Source organism: Octodon degus, unplaced genomic scaffold (assembly GCF_000260255.1).
Source record: "Octodon degus isolate 3935 unplaced genomic scaffold, OctDeg1.0 scaffold00215, whole genome shotgun sequence".
In the NCBI taxonomy this organism is placed as follows: Eukaryota; Metazoa; Chordata; class Mammalia; order Rodentia; family Octodontidae; genus Octodon; species Octodon degus.
Window position 1 is genome coordinate 3,363,064 of NW_004524791.1, and position 20,472 is coordinate 3,383,535.

Consider the following 20,472-nt stretch of genomic DNA (forward strand, 5'->3'; position numbering starts at 1 on the left):
GCATCTGGATACCAGCATCTTGTGGCAGACATGTGACCAAGCCCTGAGGGTAAACTGAGTCCCACAAAGAGAGACCTTGCTCAGCTGCTCCACAGCCCGACACAGTGGCCTCTGTGGAGATGCTGTTTGGGGCTGTTTGCTCCTGGGCTGTGTTACCAAGGCGTCTGTGCCCATCCCAGTCCTCACCTGAGGTCATTGTCCATCTCTGTAAGAAGATGGTGTCACCCTTTCCACCCATGGGGCCGGGTTGTGTGTTCCTGGGTCAGGCACACTTGACAAGGCAACGAGACCAGGCTAAGGGCCAGAGCCTCCCTGCCTGTGTGTCCCTAGGAGAGTGCCTGTCCGCCTTGCTCCTGGGCTTTGGTACCTGGCAGGCCCAGATCACTCAGAGGAGACTCCCTTACACTCCTTACAGAACAGAATGAAGCTACTGATTTTTATCTTGATTTTTAAGATGGATCTGGCACTAACCCTTTGCATGTGCCATCAAAAGCTTCTGACACAGGAGCCAAGACTCTCAAGAGAGACTGGCATTGACGGGTGTGTACCGCTGCAGAGGTCCACCAGTTGGCACAGTAGCGAGTCAGCATGGTGAGGGGACACAAGACCAAGGACAGCTGCTCCTAGCCTGACTCGCATCTTCTTCCCCCTAGCTAACCTTGAGCTTCCTCTTTCATTTTTCCCACCCAAGCCGAGCCTTTCCCAATCAGCATCAGTTACAACACGTAATGCAATTACATTGGTTACAGACAATGCAAACTCCACATCTAGTCCAGCCCAATAAAAACCCTTGCTGCCAGCTCCCTTCCCCAGGGGTCCTTGCTTCTGTCTGGCAGTCTTTTTGCACCAAGCAATGGATTTTTTACTTTTCTCCTGATTCTCTTTCACACCAGATGAAGAAAATTTACAGGCGTCTCTTCACTGGTGGTACGGGAACAATGGGATCTAAATGCGGGAGGACATCAGAGCCAACCTCAGTGCACACAGAGCTGACTTGGCCTGGGCACCAGAAGTGAAACCACGAAGGTTGTAGCAGGGGAAAAAAAGCACCAATCTTCACCAACCTGGGTAAGGCTAGGGTTTCCTACATAAGACACCAAAAGCACAGCAAAAAGAAAGAAGAGAAAGATACAGGTAGTTGGTTTCTAAACTTCAACTTTGGTGGAAAGGATACTGTTTGGAAAATGAGAACAGAGAAATGCTTCAGATATATCTCTGATACGGAACTTTCACCAGAATACATCTGAAAACCTCCTACTGCACAATAATACAAACCAATCCAGATGAGGACCGGCCAGGAACCAGCTGAGGACTTGAGGGCAGGTTACATACAGAACTTGGAGAAATAATGGGCCTGGTAGAAGAAATGGTGGCTTGGAAGAATGGGCACAGGGTGTCCTGCTGGCCGCTGACCAACTCTTCTTGTCTACATCTGTTTCTACCATTTCACACAAGGGCAGGCACGGGCTGGGTCAGAGGATGGGAACAGTGAGGGACATGATGCACAGGGTCTGGGGTGGGGTTTAGGTTAGGGCTGGGGTTTGAAGGAGACTCTGAGCCCCTCCTTGTGCCCTGTCAGACAGGCAGACATTCAGGGGAGTCTGTATGCGATCCTAGACTGTGCTCTTTCTCCAAGATGGAGCAGACAGTCCCAACTCGTGGGAAGCCTTGGTCCCTGCCACCAGGCAAAGTCCAGTGCACAGGAGCACAGCAGAAAGTCGCGGTACAAAACCAATGTTTGCGCTTCTGGCTGAAGTGACACCCGGAAGCCCAGTTGTTGCTTCCTCTGTCTTCCACATCTGACCTCCACTAAGAAATGATGGGCTCAGGAACAATGGCTTCTGGTGGCCTCTTCTGTCCCCAACACACCCAGCTGTTGCAGGGCTGCCGTGTGAGCCAAAGGCTCAGCATCCCACTCTGCTTGGTTGGTCTCCAATGAAATAGAAGAGCTGCTCATCTCCAAGGCAGGCACCCACACCCATGCAGTGCCCCCTGCTGGTGGCTACGTGCATGGCCAGGTGGGGATTGTCACCCACCATACCCAATCTTGTGGCACCATGGGCAGCCTCAGTCTTGTCCTTGTCCTGGGATGAATGAGCACATCCTCCTGTCCACTTGGAAAACCCTTGCGTGTGGCCAGCAGCGTCCGCCTTGCTTCCCCATTTTCTTCCAAGACGCCTCACTCTATAGCCACCGCTGAGGGAGGGAACTGGGAGTGTCCTCCTGGGCCAGTCTCCTGCTTCTATGTCAAGCTGGGGAGACTAGGCCAGGGTGCTCTATGTGGAGCCTGCCACTCTCACAGTGGCTCACGGCTCTGCCCCTTCTTCCCAGGAGGCCCCTGGTGCAGAGGGAAGCACCAGCTATGCCTGGCATCCTCCACTCGCTTCTTGATGATCAATCAGGACAGGGCAGTCAGGACCTCCACGCCATCCCCACCAGCACAGAGTGTGAACATAGCATTGGGTGCCAGTCTGGGGTGGGGACTTCTGGGGACACCCAAGCCTTGGCCCCTCCACAGCAAGTGGGGCAGAGAAAGCAGCATTCGGAGTACAGCCCTAAACAAGACCTGGCCCCTGCTCTGGGGCCACCAATGCACACACGAGTGGCTTGAGTCTGGGAAGTCAGAGGACAGCTGGCTGAGAGAAGAGCGCATGATGGACTGCCATGCTAGTGCCTGGCGGCCAGCTCCACCACGTGACCCTAACATACTGGGAGTCCCATAAGGGACATTTTGTTTGGAAGTAAAATTGTCTTCAGGGGAGGGAAGGGACTTATCTGCACAGCTGCCGAGGCTGCAGCCTGGGAGGAAGGCAGCCCTGAGCCCTCCGAGCCAGTTGGGAAAGCTAGGACATGGCCTGCACCCGCGGTCTGGGCATGAGGACTGCATCATGCTCTGGGGCCCAGGCCTGGCCAGGAGTTTCTGTATAAACTCCAGAGTGAGTCTGGAGTAAGTGCCCAGGGAAGAATTTTAGCCAAATGGTTTTTTTTTTTTTTTTCAATAGATTTTCAAATGAAATCTCTGCTGCAGTCCTCAGGACTAATTTTACAGTCAGGGCCTGGGACACTGGCCTGCCAGCATGGCCTGACCCAGACATCCCCCACCCCACTGCCACCAAGGAGCGGGAATCAGAGCAATGGTGCAAGTGTCCCTCTGACAGGTGGCAGGGCAGGGGTGGCTCTCCTCAGTGTCAGAGGATCTATATGTCCTTAGAACAGTGAACACAGAACCCTGGGAGGAGCCAGCTACTCAGGTCCAGGTAAAGGTGCACAGATTGGTCACTTCCACCACTGCCAGAAGGTGATGGACTGTGATCACCAACAGGTGCCTAGAGGGGCAAACATGGCCAGCCATGTGCTTGGCCACCATCCAGCGTCAGGAAGATGGAACTCCCAACACCTGCTATGACATGCCTGAGCTTGAGGCCATGAAAGGATAAACTCCATGCAGAGCCACCTCTGCAGAGTCCTCGCAGCCAGAAAGGGGATGGCAGGCACTGGGGATGGGGGATGACAGGAAAGCATGTCCATCTCTGCTTGATCCTTGGCTATGGCAGGGATGTAGACTAGGGCTGGGATGTTGAGCTGTGTGAGATGCATGGCCAGTAGAGATGAGAAAGCAGGAGCAGAAGGAATCCAGTCTGGCCTGCCCCACTCTTCCTGACAGCTGAGCAGAAGGAATCCAGTCTGGCCTGCCCCACTCTTCAAAGCCTCAAGGGCCAACAGGCTCCATAGGTCCCACATGAGTGGACGCGGCCTGCATTGGCGGCCTAGCTCTACCTGAGTGGCCAGACCACCCAGGCTGTGGCTCAGCTGTGGGAGCTGGGTCATATTCTGAGCCTCCAAGCAGCCCCAAGTGAGCTCGGGGCCATTGCACAAAGTGTGGCTCGGGGCAGGTGTCACTCTCTCCAGATACCACCTTTGCCCTGAAAGGTGCCCCCTGTAAGACTGCCTATCTCTGCCCACACTCCAGAAGCCAAGTGGCCCATTCCACTGTACATGGAGTCCCACACACAGTATTTGATGGGCATTCATCTGGAGGGGACCCTGGCTGCCCAATCAGGATTTACAGAAGCGCTGTGCTTCAGGAGATGCCATGTACCCATGGGCCCCACCCTGCACAACCTGAGTGCACACCTGGGAATTCGCTCTCAGAGGCCAGAGTCACTGCTCCTCCCAGGAGATGTGGGGAGATGTGGTTCCCTACAACAGGAAGCAACAATTGGGAGCCAGCTGTAACCTCAGCCCCTTGCACGCAGGCCATCCAGGACTCCCTCCAGGAGCGCAGGTCAAGTTGCCCGGCCTCAAGGTCGCTTGGGGCAACAAGACGGATCTCAAGCCTGGAAATGTGCTCAGGAAGGAAGAAGCGGGGTGACTATGAGTGGGCTGGGGATACTGCTTTCTCAGCTGCGTCCAGCTCCTAACATCACTCTGTAGCCCAGGGTACCCAGAAGGATCACCAGCTCTGGAACATTCTGTGATCTCCTCCTTCATCCTGCCAGGTCTGTGCCCTGACAGACAGACAAAAGTATGGGACAGGTTGTAGGTTCTGTGGTCAGGCTTAGCAAAGCTGAGGATGGCAATGCCCCTGCACCTGGACAGTGGGCACGTGAGCAGGGCCTCCTGGTACGTGCAGGGGTATACTGAGTACAAAGGTGGGTAGAGACAAGGAGGAATCTGGGACCCAGAGAGGGAAAGGGCCTGCCCACCTGTGGGAGGTGAAGGCTGAGACAGAACTCTGTGTTCATGCAGCATTGGTTCTTGCAGAGCTGTGAGGTCCCCAAGCATTGGGTCAAGGGAGCTCTTGGAGGTGAGTCCTCCAGGAAGATATGCCCCCTTGCTACCTTATGGCGGCTGCAGCTGGGGACAGGGTGGGAGAGGGAGGCACCGGCAGAGGCCTCGAGGAAGGACAGGCACCTGCACGGCAGATCAGTGGTTGGCTTCTGTGACAAAGCCTCAGGAGACCCCCCTCGCCCCTGTGTCACCACCCCTGCCCCAGAGGCTGTGCTTGATCTCTGTCACCAGGAACCTTGTGTGACCCTGGAGAGGAGACCTTCAAGGGTGACCTCACCCCTGGTCCCACCCCTGGCCTCATGGCGCAGGGTTTTCTTTAGAAGCTGAGCAAGTGGGGAGGAGCCCAGAGCCATCTGGATGCCCTTAGGGCTGTGGCATGGAGCTCCCACCCTGCGCCAGGCACAGGGAGACCAGGGGACACTGCTGGGAAGCAAGGTGTCTCTGGGGCCTGTAGCACATGAGTCTACCCCTCGTGGAGCTTCAGGTACCTGAGGGAGATAAATCGAGAGGAGGGAGACAGAACTGGCCCCAGCAGGGGTGACCCTCCCAAAGTGAGGTCAGTGGAGTGTCTCCAGAAGGGGACCCCACACCTTGAGATCCCATGCTGGGTGGGGCGCACATGGGAAAGTAAGCAGTGTGCCAGGTCACATGCACCACCATGGCCGGAAGGTCCTGGCTCTGGCCAGCCTGCCCCATGGCCCCCACTGTTTCTCTCTCTCCCTTTGGACCCCAGAACCCCAGGATCACAGATGGCAGGCAGGTTGCCAGGGGCCAGCAACCGCCCCGCCTGGGCCCTGCACCCTAGCTCCCTGGCTTCTGGCCAGGGGAGGAGGCACAACCATAACTCACAGATGCCTCAGTCAATTCCTCTAAGCACAGGCTCCCCAGGGGGTGGAGGCAGCTCAGCCTTGACCTTCAGCTGGAGCCCTAACCTTGCACTTCCTGCTTTTCCCATGGTCTCTCTTGCCTTAGCCTCACCTCGTTACATTAGGGCCCAGGGGACATCCCAGGGGTCCTGCAGGCCCAGCCCTCCAAGCCCTGCTCCCCAGATTCATCACATGGGCTGGGGAGTCTGGGAGAGGGTTCTCTGCCCCCAGGAGGGAGGGCCAAGCTATGGGCCCGCCCCTGCTTGTGGCTGAAGCTGCCAGGTTCTTCTGCAGGGACACAGAAACCCCATGGGGAGTGGAACAGGCTGGCATGCAGCGTCCCAGCCTGGCCTCAGCTCTGAGGCACTATGGGAACAAGGGGCTGAGTTATAGGGCTCACCTTGCTGCTGCAACATGCTCCACACCTCGGCTACCAGGTGCAGCCCTGCAGGGGACACAGCAGCGGCCAGCCCCCAGGAGCAGGCAGGAGAGGGACGGGGCCGGACAGGACACTGCCGCTGCCTGTGCTCAGGCCCACTCAGCGGCCAGCTCACCCAGGAGGACTCCAGCTTCTTGGCCAGGTCCAAAGGCCAAGAAGTTTTAATTAATTTTTTTAATTAAAAAATTTAATTTTTTAATTAAATTTCTAATTAATTAGCTTTAATTAACTAATTAATTTATTTATTGGATACAGGGTTCAGACTTGTAGTGATCCTTCTAAACCCAGTGCTGGGATTACAAGCATGCGCCACCATGCCCAGTTTCGGGGCCAGCACGATGTGCCTGGGGTCCTGGGGCCAGCACAGCCCATGGTACTAGGGATCAAACTCGGGTCCTTGCTTGCCAGGCAGGCACTTAGACTGCAGAGCTATCTCCCCAACCCCCCTTTTGAAACTTTCGAAAAGGGTTGTTTTGAAGTCTGTGGCCAGACTGAAGAATCATGATGTTCCCCAGCACTGTGATTCATCCTCTTCCCTCCCGTGGACAGAAGGTCATGCAAGGTTTCAAAGTGCTCTCATCTTTGGGAGGCAGCTCTGGGTGCACCGAAGCTCCAGGTTGGCATGGCATGGCTAGACCCGCATCTTCATGGGAGGGTGGAGCCCACAGGCAGAACTGTCTCTTCCAGATTTAGGAATCTGCCAGCCAAGTATGGTTCAAGAAATAAGCATCTTAAAGAATTTTCAGGACTGAAGGCAAAACATAAACCCAAAATACTTCAGATGCTTCCTGGACAGGGCGGTGCATGTCTGCAATCCCAGAAGCCTGGGAGGCTGAACCACGAGGATCACCAGTTGGCATCCCACCTGGCAACTCACTGACTTCGTGAGACCCTGTCTCCAGAAGGGAAATAATCAAAAGGGCTTGGATGTAGCTCAGCGAAGGCCCTGGCTTCAGCCTCCAGTGCCATAGGAAGAAAATTCGGACGCAGCCTGTGCTGCACTTGTTATCACATCCACCCTTGAATGTGACAGACAGAGATGGCAGGAACATCTCTGAACACCATGTAGCTGTGGTGGTGGAGGAGGAGGAGGACGCAGTGTCTCGCATTGCCAGTAGGGAGACAGCAGTCACACGTGGTCCCCATCTCCCCTGTCACTGAGAAGATGTCAGAGAGCTGAGCTGACACCAGCACGCACCACTGTATCCACTCTCTAGCTTCTCACAGCCAGCCCTGAGCATGGTTACTGACGTTAAACACAGCCTGACCCACTCACCCCGAAGAGCAGGCATGGACTGTGCTGGGGACTGGCTCCAACTTCACATCCACCCGAAAGGTCTGTATCTCCAGCGTGCGCCCCTCAACCCAAGAAGAGAGGGGTCCAAGTTGAGACCCACACTCTGAAGCCTGTGGCCCACACTTCCGATAGGACCACCCACCCTCACTTCCAAGTGCCTCCTCCTGTTCAGCATGTTGAGAATCTTTGTGGAGACCACAGAGCTCACGTTCCACATCAGAACTGAATTAAAAATGAAAGTCTCTGAAAGCGACACACACATTTCAATTTAGACTAATGTGCCAATGACTAAGAGCAGGCACCTCAGAGCCTGATAGTCTGAGCTTCTTTCTGTGAAAACCTTTGAGGGCCTCCCCAGCCTGTGCTGCAATCCGCTGCACACTGTCCGTGTTTTGCACGGAGATGGTCCTGCTTCTGACCTTCCCACCTCTCATGGATGCCAGCCGCCTGCCCTTTCACCTGCTGTCCATTCCTGCTCTGCTTTCCACCTCTGAGGGCAGTTGTTTCCCAGAGTTTCCCCCTCTCTCTGACCTTGACAGCCTTGGCTCCAGCCCTGGAATGTGTGATGGAGCCAGCAGGAGGTTTGGAGAAGACAGGGGAGAAGGGCAGGGCATACCTGGCACAGCAGAGGAGGTGCCGGCATCTCGGCGACAGCGCCACATTCACCCTCCTGCTGTTGCTCGGGGGGTGCCCTGAGTGCCTCAGCCCCCGCTCTTCTGCCTCTCAGGGCTTGTGAGGGTAGGAGCTGCGATGTTCCTGAGTACACATGTGGAAGCTGAGGCATGGTGTTTCCCAGCTTGCCCACTGTCCCATCTGGCAAGGCACATGTGACCGCACGGGGTGAGAGTGTCCGAGCCTGCTCTGACTTCTGTGGCACAGATTCTGACTGAGCTTATGGAGCGCGGCAGCCTGCAGCCGCAGTGAGGCTTCTCAGGGCATCATGGAGCTGCCCACGTGGAGTCTTCCAAGGCCCCCAACCTGCTCTCCAGCTGGGAGAGTGCAGGCTGGGCTTAGGGTCCCCCGCCTGGCACAGCACAGGTCAGACCACACCAGCTTGGGACAGCATGGCACAGGCCTGCCTGGAGGATGAGCGGGTTCCCCCATATTCGGGCTGCAGAATAAAGAGTTCCTGAGCAAAGGCTGCTGGCCCAGGGGTAATGAGTGGGCATCCCCCTGAGGGGAACTACTCTGCTGTGCTAAGTACACTGGAGTTTGGTGAGCGACCTGCCACAGGCTATGGAAATAATGAAATATCCTGTCTCCTGGACGGCACCCATCCTGGGAGCATGAACATGCAGGAGGCATGCTCTGTGTCCATCTCCTCACAGAGCTGAGAGGACAACTGGGAGCAAAACGCACAAGCTTCCATTTGGTTGATTCTGCTACCCGTCACTCACTTCAGGTGACTTTCAGCTGGCTAGCTTCTCTTGGTGGATGACACATTGTGCAGACTCACATTCAGAAGTGGATTCTTTGACCCAAGTAGGGAAACCAGAACCAGGAAGCTGTCAGCCCTGGCAGCCTCTCTGTCAGTACGTAACGCAGCATGCCATGGCCAGTTCTGTTTTCCTGATGTGTAGTGCTCTGAGCAGCTCTGGGGCTGCAGTGCTGGTAGACAAAAGTTCGCAGGACAGATTCCCCATGTGCATCCTCCTGAAAAACACATCATGAAAATGCAGGCACTGCTGCCTTTTTGTCTACCCCTTGGACTCGGTGCCCTGGTCTCACCACTCCTCTCTCACTGTTGGGCTTGAGTCTGCTGCTAGTTTATCCACATATGTAGTTTAGGAACTCCAACTCCACTTTGAGCTGCAGTCTATTGCAAAGTGCTCAGTGGCCAGGAAGAGCCTGCTCCTCACCCCAGGTAAAGGACTTCTCAACTTTCGCAGCATGGCTGCCGTCAAGAATGATGCTCTCAGGGCAGACACGTGCGGTAGATGCATGGCCTTCAGTGACTACCTCTGCGCTTCCGTGCCTGGTATTTCTCTTTTGAAAAACCAAGAAGGCTTGGGTCATGGAGATAGCCCATGGCGCAGCTCCTACCTGGCAAGCACAAGGTCCCAAGTTCAATTCCTGATACAAACAACAACAGCCTTAAAAACCTTGTCTTTTAATGCATGGCTTGTCTCCATGTGGAGAAGAAGTCTGGAAGGTTCCATGTCTTTGCTGGACAGCTGTCACCACATATTGTACAGAGAGGGCTTAGAGAATGTGACCCACCTGCTGCGGTGACCATGATTTAAGTAGGACCCTTGTGACTTGCTTCTCAACATCGCTTTCGTGGATTGGCATGTTGGAGTGTTCTCCTGTCTCACCCTAAGGTCTCTTTCCTTTTCCACAGGAGTGCTCTCGTCTTGTAAGTGTTCGGTGGCCACCAAAACTGTGACTAAAAGGAGTGTGCGGTGGGAGAGAGTGCTGTGGATGGAAGAGGGTAGTGAAATCATGGGTGTCCATGGATGGACTAATATAGATATCAGATTGATTCTGACTTAAATTTGCCACCAGATGCCACTGTGAAACAGATGCACATCAGCTCCTTGCCGCTAGACAGCCAGGCACAGCTTGGCTATCACACGTGACTCACTGACAAGTTTTGATAGGAGTCTTTAACAATTGATTCATTTTGTCTGCACAGCCTCTCTGCTCATGTGCATCTGAATTTGCAGCCATTCTGCAGGCTAATGTCGCTGCCTCAGCTTCACCTCAGCTCATCATGCATTAGCGTCACATGGACACACGGCCTAGATTCCGGGGACACACAGGACACAGTTGGGCCTATGCTCTGTGAGAACCCCATGCCGTGCACCTCCAACAGGAAGCAGGGCTCAGGAAGCAATGTGAGGGTGGGACGGCACTTCACCCTCTTTCCTGTGGCTCACTTCCCACTCTATGGCAGCTCCTAACAGGACATGGACCGAGACTGGCCATGACCCAGAGGTTGGAACTTTGGGCTTAGGGAAGTAATGGCGAACCTTTTAGAGCTTTCAATGATACAAATAACCTGCTGTAGGCTCATGTGTCATAGGTTAGCCACCCTGGCTTAGGTCACGTTTCAGTGACCAGCAGGCCAGGCCCTAGCCCTCTGCTTAGCCTGAGTGGAACTGCTTCACTCTATTCCGTCCTGGGTCCCATGCACCCTGTAGCTCCTCGTGCTTGCCAGGCAGGCATTTGTGCCACTGAGCTATATCCCTGGCCCTAGTTACCTACTTTTTAAAATCAGCTGTGGTACAGCTTTTGTCTAATTCAGCCAGTGTGTTTTACCTTAACAATCACATTAAGTAAGTTATGTCAATTCAGTTCTAAATCCACTGATCTTGTTCTGATCTTTTGTTATGGATCCTTCTTGTAGAGTTGATTTCAAATAAACATGTACCCTTTATGTACTTTACATTGTCCACAGAGTGCTGTGTCTGTGATTGGCTCCTGCGGTTGCTATTCCCTGCGACAGCTCATTCCTTCATGTATGTGTATTTCATTTGTTTCTGGCATGCTGGGGATTGACCCCAGGGGTGGCATACCACTGAGCTACATCTCCAGCCCTCTCTCCTTTTATTTTTAGGCAAGGTCTCACTCAGTTTCACAGGGTGAGCCTAAATGTGTGATCTTCATGCCCCAGACTCCCCGAGAGGTTTTTACTGTATATACAAATCCTGTAGGAATTGCCTCTAGAGAGTTCCAGAAGCCCTGAGTGAGGAATTGTAATTTATTTATCAGATGCCTGGGTGCTGGTTTAGGACGCTCTCTGCTCTCTGCAATTCTAATCCAGGCACAGCTCAGATGCCTTCCAGGTCAGCCTTCACCCTCACCTGAGCTGAGCAGCTGGCAGCTGGCGGGTGGCAGGCCCTCTGCCCTTAACAGCACATGCTCTGAGCCTCAGGTGAGGCTCAGCCCTGCTCACATATGGTAGGACACAGGCACCTGCCCATTCCATGGGCCTCCAAAACCCAAGCTTCTGTCCCCGACTCCAGGCCTCAGTGGCTTCTGTTTTTCCTGCACACTTGTCTGTGGACTTGAAATTCTGCTTGCTGCATGATGAGATCATGCACACCAAAGCTGGGATCCTCCCTGGGCTGGCACTATGCCCCTCCTCTCTGTGCCAGCTGCTCCATCCCAGCAGCTCTGACCTCTGGGTTGAGTGGCAGTGATCAATCGTGGTGTCCCTGCATTGTCACTCCATTCTGGCTGTCGTGGGGATGCTGCTGGTACTGGTTGTGAAGTCACAAACTGTCCATTATGCTATTTACTCAGACCAGGGTCTGGCAAGTCATCTTAGTGGGCACTGGCACAGTGCAAGGGGCTATCATGTCCTCGGCAGTTCACGAGACCCCTGAAGACACAGTGTCTGTGCCCAGGTGTCCTGCCTGGTGGCTCTGCTGCCTCTGTTGAGGTCTCAGGAAGGGAGTGAGGACCAGAAGTTATGCTGCCTGGGTCCGAGCAGGAACAGGAGGAGGCTTCTTCTCTTTATCGTTCTCAAAGCCACCAGGTGCCTGGATGGGGCAGGGCTGTAACCCAGACCCACGGTGTGGCTCAGACAGGGGCATGATCAGAAGGGAAAGCCCTGGGGCTGGGGCTTACCGGGGATACTGATGAACGTGCAGGGAGCCATAGTGGGTGTGACGGGCCTGAGTCTGCGGAACATGCCTGGCTGGCAGCACACCCCAGTGCTGTTTCCAACTCACGGTCCTGCCTGAGTGAAGATGGGGATGAGGACGTGGGAGTGCACTGCTGTGCTGGAGAGGATGCTGCTCCCTGCTGTAGCCTCACCTGGCGCTCCAGGCTGCATTGCCTCACGCTACTCTCCTCAGGCTTTCCAGTCCCAGGCCCCTCTTCCCCACCCCAGATCCAGCACTGCTCCCTATTGCAGACTGCATTGTATCCCTCTGCGCACTGAGACCTCAACCTTCCCTCTAGAGGGAACCTTCCCTCAGGAGCAGATATGGGGGTGGCCATTCTGCAGGGAGCCAGTCGTTGCACAGGCAGCCATTTACCCCAGGGGTGGAATGCAGGTGAGGGTGTACACACATAGTCACCTGAATGCAAGACAGCAGGCCCACACGGCTGTGTGTGCCCTTGGGAGCACACATGCACACTTAAACATGTGCACAATTGTATCTGTGCACACGTGTTACATGTGTGCATACATGATTACATGTGTGCTTATCCATGAAGCACACTGAGACCTTTCTGCACCAAGGACAGACCGGCTCATCTGGCTCCTCCAGGTGCAGGCCCGAGAAGTCGCTATAGTCATTGCCCAGAAACACCTGCCTTAAGGCAGCACCCGGAACCCTAGCACTCTCCAGGCACGTTCAGGATGCCGAGATCCTCTAACACCCTGCGCCAGGTGTGGCCACATGGATATGGCTCCAGAAGGGCGCTGAGCACTGGCAGCAGGAGCCCGCCGGCCCTGCCCTCTTCATCAAGTGCAAATGGCAGGGCAGAGCCAGCCAGGGGTCGTCAAGGAGGAAGCTGCACAGCCACAAGCAGCCCTCAGGCATCACTCCCGGGCCCTGTGTGGCTGAGAAGCCTGCAGAGCCAAATGACAAGAACAAAGGGTGCTGTGACTGTCTCCGAAGGCAAACTGCCTTGCCTAGGAAGAAGGGTAGCAAGTGGATCCATTCTTATGGGGTTGAAACTGGCTCCTTCAGCCCTGCCAAACAGTGCTGGACAAAGCCCAGGTCCAGGACTGGGCTCCTTATCCCTTTGCAGGAGGTAGCAGGTGTCAGAGAGGCCGTCCTGCAATCAGGAGGGGCCCAAGGAGGCCCTGCACTCCCTGCCTTCAGGAAGCCAGGCCCCAGTCACCACAAGGCCTCAGGACAGGGGCTCTGCTTTAACTCAGTGACTAAAGCTTGAAAGTGGAAAGCAGAGTGGGGAGGTGGGGCCGTCCACCACCCACCAAGGGAGGACAGGTGAGGGGAGCACAGGGCTGGCCCACGAGAAGCTGGCTGGGGCTGTAGGGGGCTGTGCTATGCCAGGCAGCACACACCACCGCCCCAGGCCTGGCCGCCCTGTCATGCTCTCTCGTCTGGAGAAAAGGACATGGGAGCCATGTGGCATCATTTGGCCAGTCACACTCAGGTCCTGTGGCTCTCCCCATCAGGGTGAGGTCCCTGGAGCCAGACCTGTGTGTTTTTCCTGCAGGTGGGCACTGCACTTTGCAGAGGACGGGTATCAGCAGGAATAAGGCCTGGTGTGATGATTACCTCATGGCCACCTGGCCGGACTATGGAACAGCCCCAGACACCCCTGTTGCTCTGTCTAGCACCCCAGGTTCACCCTCTTGGGGTGAAGCCTGAGTGGCCTCGGCCCTGGCTGCCTCACACAGCTCGGAGTGGGCTTGGGCTTCCATGTGCTGGGCAGCGGGATGCAGCCAGGGACAGGTGGGCATAGCACATCAGCTTGTGACGGCTATGCAAGCCCAGTAGGGGCCTCATCATAGATGGAGGCCCTGGTCTCTGTGGACCAGGAGAGGGAGCAGCGGTCTGGCTGCACTGACAGCATGGAAACTGGCACAGGCTTCCCAGGAGTTACTCAGATGTCTGTCCAAATCTGAAATGTGCTTACACCTGATTTTAAATTCCATATTCAGAAACCCACCCTAAAAATTAATAAGACATTCATGCAAAGATGGATAAACGACATTCACTGCAGTATGTTCCATAATAGAAAAGAACCTCAACTCAATAATCTAGACTTATGAAAGAAACCCTAAACTTACGAACATGAGATTTATAAATAGACGCATCTGCACCAGCCCCTGACCTCTTGCTGCATCCCTGACTCCTGGAAGTGCCTGGCAGGGCCACGTGCTCCACAGACAGAGGCCTGTGGCAAGAGTAGAGCTGGCCATGTGGCATCTCAAAAGAAAAAGAGCAAGCCGTGGGTACAATCTTGACATGGAATGGCGGCCTTGGTGCACCCAGAGTGAACGTTGCAGTGGTTATAAATGACTGTGAAGGCTGCCCATACACTTGGGCTGTTCCTTCCAAACCTAGCAGTGGGAGCACTGTGATGTTCAGCTTACAAACAGCACCTGACAGAAAGGCAGACAATGGCATTCCCGATATCTAACACGCACTGGAGAAGTCACTTCCTGCATGGACTCTGAGGCCCCGGGCACAGCAGCTCAGCCTTGCGTGGCAGCTGCAGGGTGGCCAGCAGGTGCACTAGAGGGCATAGAAGCTGTGTTCTGAGCCTCGCAGGCCCAGCAGTGGTAACTGCATTCACAAGTGCCGAAGTTAGCACCCAGGTTCCCACGTGTAGGTACCTGGGACTCAGCATGTTTGCACTTGACAACAGTGGAGAGCCGCACGTGGCAAGGGGAGCTCTCCTGGGTGCACATTGCCCTGACACGTTGGTCACTCCTCCTGTGGAACTGACCACAGACTTCAGCATCTCTCTTCACCAGGGTGCCCTGTGTCTCCCACAGGACAGCCAGGCTTGGTCCCATCACCCCTCCCCAGTGGCCGTCAGCTGCCGGGTTCTACATGGCACCCGTGTATAACTCTCCTAAGCCCCATCAACCGGTGCTGTGGGCCAGGCTTCCTATCTTTCCACGAGTTGGGTAGTCACCTGACTGGGGATGCTGGGGCTGCCTTCTGACCTGGCCTGCAGTGTCCTTCTCTGAATTCTCACTTTTTCTGAAATCCAAGCCTGTCTGTGCAGTAAGTGCTTGTCATTACCATGTGCCTCCTGGGGGTACACGTGGGGTCCCGGCTTCAGGAGCCATGCTAGACTGGCCTGTGGTCTCCCAAGCTGACCACAGCAGGGCTCTGGGTGTGTGAGTCCCACAAATTGGCACTGGATGGCCACATCCCACAGTGGGAAAGGCTGAGCCCAGAGATGGTGACAAAGGCTCGCCATGTCACAGAGATGGTGCGATGGACCAGGGAGCAATGTCAAGTCCTAGGCTCCTCTGAGGGTAGAGCAGCTATCAAATGCCTGGGGTTGAACATGGAGGAGACAGAGGCCAAGGGTTAGGCTGAGGGAAAGGGAGAGACCCTAAGAGCCAGCTTCCCAGGGTGCCTGGCCCCAGGAGATAGGCGTGGCCTGCCTCTCACCTGTGTGAGCAGCAGCCAACTGAGGTTGTCTTGAGGCCGCGCCATGGAGGGTAATTTCCAAAACATGTGGCAAGCGCTCTCAGAGCATCGGCGTTCTAGGCCGTGATTTGAAGCAGATGGAGAGGCTGGGAGTGTCCCCACAGATGACGGCCTCCTGGGCCGGAGGTCCTGTCCTGTCCTCAGCTCCCCTGGATGTGCAGCCAGACGCAAACACTCAGGGTTGGCACTGCAGTCTCCTGCCTGGCACCAGATACTGTTCCCAGATGTCAGGCCTAAGCCACCCAGCACCAGGACTCAGATGTGAAGCCCAGCCAGGACAGTGTCCTGGGAAGCAGCTGATGTTGCCAGGGGGACAGCCCACAGCCAGAGCCTCCCTGTGCCCACCACCTGAGGGGCACCACAGAGGCAGGAGGGTTGATGTTCAGCTGGGCCAGTGCCAGATCCCATTACCCTCTCCATGTCACGTCCCTCTGCCCAGGCCTCCATGTCAGCAGGGAGCTTGGGCCAAGGTCACCCGAGGGCGCTCAGACTGTGGGAAGGCGAAGAGGGAGAAGCAGGCTCCTCCCTATTCCCTGTCAGTGGCTGGGGAGGGGGCATGTGGGGGTGGCACCACTCCCTCATGAGGGACCGCCAATTGCCCAGGGACCACAGTTGGTCCAGCTGCCCCTGTGAGGGATCAGAGGGCTGGGACTATGTGCCCACCTTTGTTTTGCCATCTTTTGTCTTGTTTTTCATTTTTCAACAGTCTCTGGCTGAGAAAAGTGGTTTTTTAGATCTTTCAACAGGGTACAATGATGACTGCTAACTTTTCACATTACCAGAGACGGCCCAGGACAGCTGAGCCACAGGGCTGCCGCCACACTAGCTTTGTAAATGTTGAGGGATTCCAAAGCAACTGATCCACAAGGAAGTAAGCAAGGCTTGGATGCATGTGCAATCTCATTCTCCTGAAGACCTCTGTGCGGCATGGGCCTTAGGAAGCCTCTCACCTTGTTGGGTCTTCAAACCTGCTCACGGCAGCATGGAGGCAGCAGGGAATATGTCTGAGATCTTTTCACCTCTGGCATCTGGTTCTGAGAGGGAAGAAGCTTCTTGAACTACAATGGCACCACTTTCTGGAAGGTTCTTGAGGCCAGGGACATGAATGGAGGCAACACTTGGCTGACCAGGTATTTTAACCATCGTGTTCATACTCGAAGAGACAGGACTCACTACAACTGTAAGGGCTGCCCCTTTCAGGACACTGTACTTGGCTCAGCCCAGGCCTCCAGAGGGGCCACATGCCCAGTGGGAACCACCTGGCATCTGGAGTACCTGCATGCCCTGCCACCTGCCACCTGGCAGCTGTATTCGACACCCATCTCAGGGTGGACAGTAACCACCTTACTCCTACACAGTTCCAAAAATTCGAGTATATAGGCCCCAAGGGTTTGGGACAAAGAGTTTGGGCTAGAAGGGGTGGCCACTTCTGCCAGCCCAGAGCAGCATCTGCACCAGCTGTGATCCTGGGGCAGTACCTGGGGATGGTAAGAGAAACACTATAGCCTTTGGTATGGGGCTGGCCGCAGAGTCCTCTCTGTCCTGAGGCAAGAGTGGTACCTGGGACTTGGGTGGCTGTTGCTTCAAGCACTCAACACCTCCCTTCCCAGCCTGCAATCCATAGCACTTTACAGACCAGCACTTCCTTGGTGGACAGGCAGCCTCCATAGAATGTACCTATTTATTCCAGTGGCACTGGGGATTGAACTCAGGGACTTCTGAGCCACCCTTGCTTTCCCTTAAGTTTCATTTTGAGACTGGATAGTTGTTCAGGCTGGCTTTGAATTTGGAGTACTCCTGCTTCAGCCTCCTAAACTGGGAGGATTACAGGGGAAAGCTTCTGAACCCAGGTTTTTTTAAAAAAATCTTCCTTTAACTAGATTTATGGGCAAGTGCACATGTGTGTGTTGGGAGGTCAAACCTGATACACCATCGTAGATTTTAAAAAGCTGTTTTAACATATGTGCTCCAAGCTGGGCATGGAGAAGATCATAAATTCAAACCTTGCCTGGCAACTTAGTGACTTAGTGAGACCCTGTTTCAAAATTAAAAAAAAAATAAATAAAAAATAAAAAGAGCTGGGGGTAGAGACCAGTGTGAAGGTCCTGGGTTCAATTCCCAGTACTTAAAAAGAAAGGAAAGGCATGCTCTGCAGCCAGGCATCAGGCAGTGTGCTGCAGGCTCTCTGCATCAAGGGCAGTGCTGACGACAAGGGTGGCTCTTCCCGGAAGAATACCCTCCTGAACACAGGGCGACCCAACTGCACAGCCACATGGAAAACACGGCAACCTCCCCCTTCATTCATGGCACACACGAACATTATCTTGAAACACATCAAAGATCTAAACAGAGACAATCTATAAAGCTCCTGGAAGAAAAGGAAAGTGATTCTGACCAGGGGAGACAGACATCTCCAGAGAGGACACAAGAAGTAAGAACCGTCAAAATGACATAGACATGGAACATCAGGAATGCTGGTTCTTCAGACGTCCTGACAGAAACGTGAAAGCATGAAAGTCAGGCGCAGACCAGTGAAGGTGTGTGCCTGCGGCAGGGCCTGCAACGTCAGGGGCCTCCAAGCTCAGTGGGGACAGGGACACTGGGAAGACTGAGCCCACACACACTGGTGGAGACTCACACCACCTGCAAAGACACTCAGGGAAACATGGGTGAGAGCTGAATACCACTACACATGAAGGCGGTGACAGCTGACGGGACAGAGCGCAGGCAGGGTGTGGATACCATTTACTCACAACCCACCGGGTCACGGTGTCCCATGTGGGTCCAGTCTGGAGGGTTGTGCCCAAAGAATCTGAACAAAGCTTGACCCCTAATGAGCATGGTGAAAAAATATGGGAACAGGAAGAGCAAAGGCCACTGCGAGAAGTGCAGTGGGCAGAATCAGAGTGGGAATATCAGCGGCACAAATGGCCCCTTTCCAGCCAAGGACAGCGGGCGGGTTCCCTTGGACCAAGTGCCTGGACAAGGAGGGGCCTGGAGTGGAGTGGAGTCAGTGCTGCTCGGGCTGGATGTGACACGGCAGCTTCCCATCGTGTTTATTATCGTCACAGAACTAAGTGTGCAATGGCGTCTGGGACTTGCTCTGCAGTCCTCAGGGACAGGCGCAAGCGTGAGCGTGCTGTAGGTGACTCTGCACTGTAAAGCCCCTGTGACTGTCCTGGCTGGACGGCAGAGTCACTGAGTGACTTTCAGGGTGCAGACAGTGACGGGAAGCAGGCAGTCTGACCAGGTGACTGAGGGCTCAAGTGTTGACTGATGGCCCCACAGTTACGTCACCAGAGTCAACGGTCTCAAGCCAGCTTTGCCAGCAAGGGATTGGGTGGCTATAGAGGTTCCTGAATGGCACGAAGATGATTTATGATCCCCTGACTCATCAGAATACAATAAAGATATGCTTAGATGTTTATGGAATTCTACCTCGTCGGCTCTCCCGGAGGCCAGAGCCAGCTTCTGACTTAGGAACGGGGATTGAGGTGGCATTGCCCAGTAGCCCCTTCAGTGTCCTCTTCTCTCTGCGGATCACTTGGTTCTAAACACTGAGAGCGCCAGTAGGGCCATGCAGGCCATCTCAGTCCTGGGCATGGTGGCTCACTTTCCAGTTTCTGTGAGGCATGAGTGACTCTCACCTTCCTCTTTGCAGCAGTATCAGCCCCTTGGAGACGATGGCGGGGCCAGGCCCCACTGCAGAGCTCTGTATGCTGCCCTGCAGCCCACAGGACATGCATGCACGTCACCTCATGCCCCCTCCACTTTCAGGACTTAGGAAACCCCCTTAGGTCCCCCAGAGAGACCACCTCATCCCAGGAGGCTGTGGGCCCAAGGGTGCCACCCTTACCCATCCTGTCTCCTCTGGGTCAACACAGACCCCAGGTAGCTTTCACCCTGGCCTCCATGTCTTTAACATTTTCTAGCCAGTCTCCCTGGCCCACCAGGAACCTGGACACAGAGGGACCAGGGACCCCCTATGCTGCCAGTGAGGTCCTCCTTGGGGCTGCAGGGATGGTGGCTGCTTGCCTGGCTGGGCTCCCACCTCTCCTTGGCCACTGAAGCAGCCCCGGGCCCTGCTAGCAATGTCTCCCAGGTGACACATGGCAGCCAGCCACTTCCTCCAGCTGCCTGAAGTTCCTGGCCCTTCCACTGCTGCTGCCTTGAGGGTTGATGACCTCACTCTGGGAAAGGAGAACAAAGCTGGATGCTGGAATGAGTTTATCAGCTGTCATCTCTGTAAAGAGGAGCAGGGAAGACTGGGCATCAAGGGGCAGGCTGAAGAGCTGAGCCCCAAGGTGGAGAGGAGAGCTGGAGGCTGATGGGGCACAGAGCTCAGCTCCCTGTGGGCACCATCTTCACCATAGCTCCTGGAGGCAGACCTGGCTCCCCAGCCTCACTCATCCCAGAAGAGAGTGAATCCACATTCAAGGCTGAGCCTCAAAATCCCCACAAGGCCAGATGGACAGAACCCCTGCGCAGAGTGGGACCTAGACCCTGCCTTCCCCTCTGCCGTGAACTTCTTTCCCATGTCTCAGGACCAGGCTGTGAAGCTGTAACCCCTACCTCACTGGCAATGTGTCCCCACTTCCTGGGGACAGCAGAGACAGGTACAGGCTGGGGACCAGCACACTTTCCTTGACTCCATCCACACCTATGTCTCTGCTGCCCAGTGCCCTATGTGCATCAAGGTTGCAGGCCTGTGGGGCAAGTGCTGCTCAGTCTTGCATGTGGAGTGAGAAATTCAGATGGAAAGGTCAGGCTCAGGCTGTTTCCAGCAACTGGCTTGGACAGGAACAGTGAAGAGGGACAGGTAGCACAGTCCCAGCAGAGCAAAGTACCCTCTAGAGGAGCCCCTGGCAACAATGGAAGGACACAGGCATGCGCAGCTGGGACAGAGGCTGAGGCTGCACCTGTGCAGCAGTGGCTAGGCTTCTGGCCCGGGGATCTGATCCTCCAACATATCTGTACATT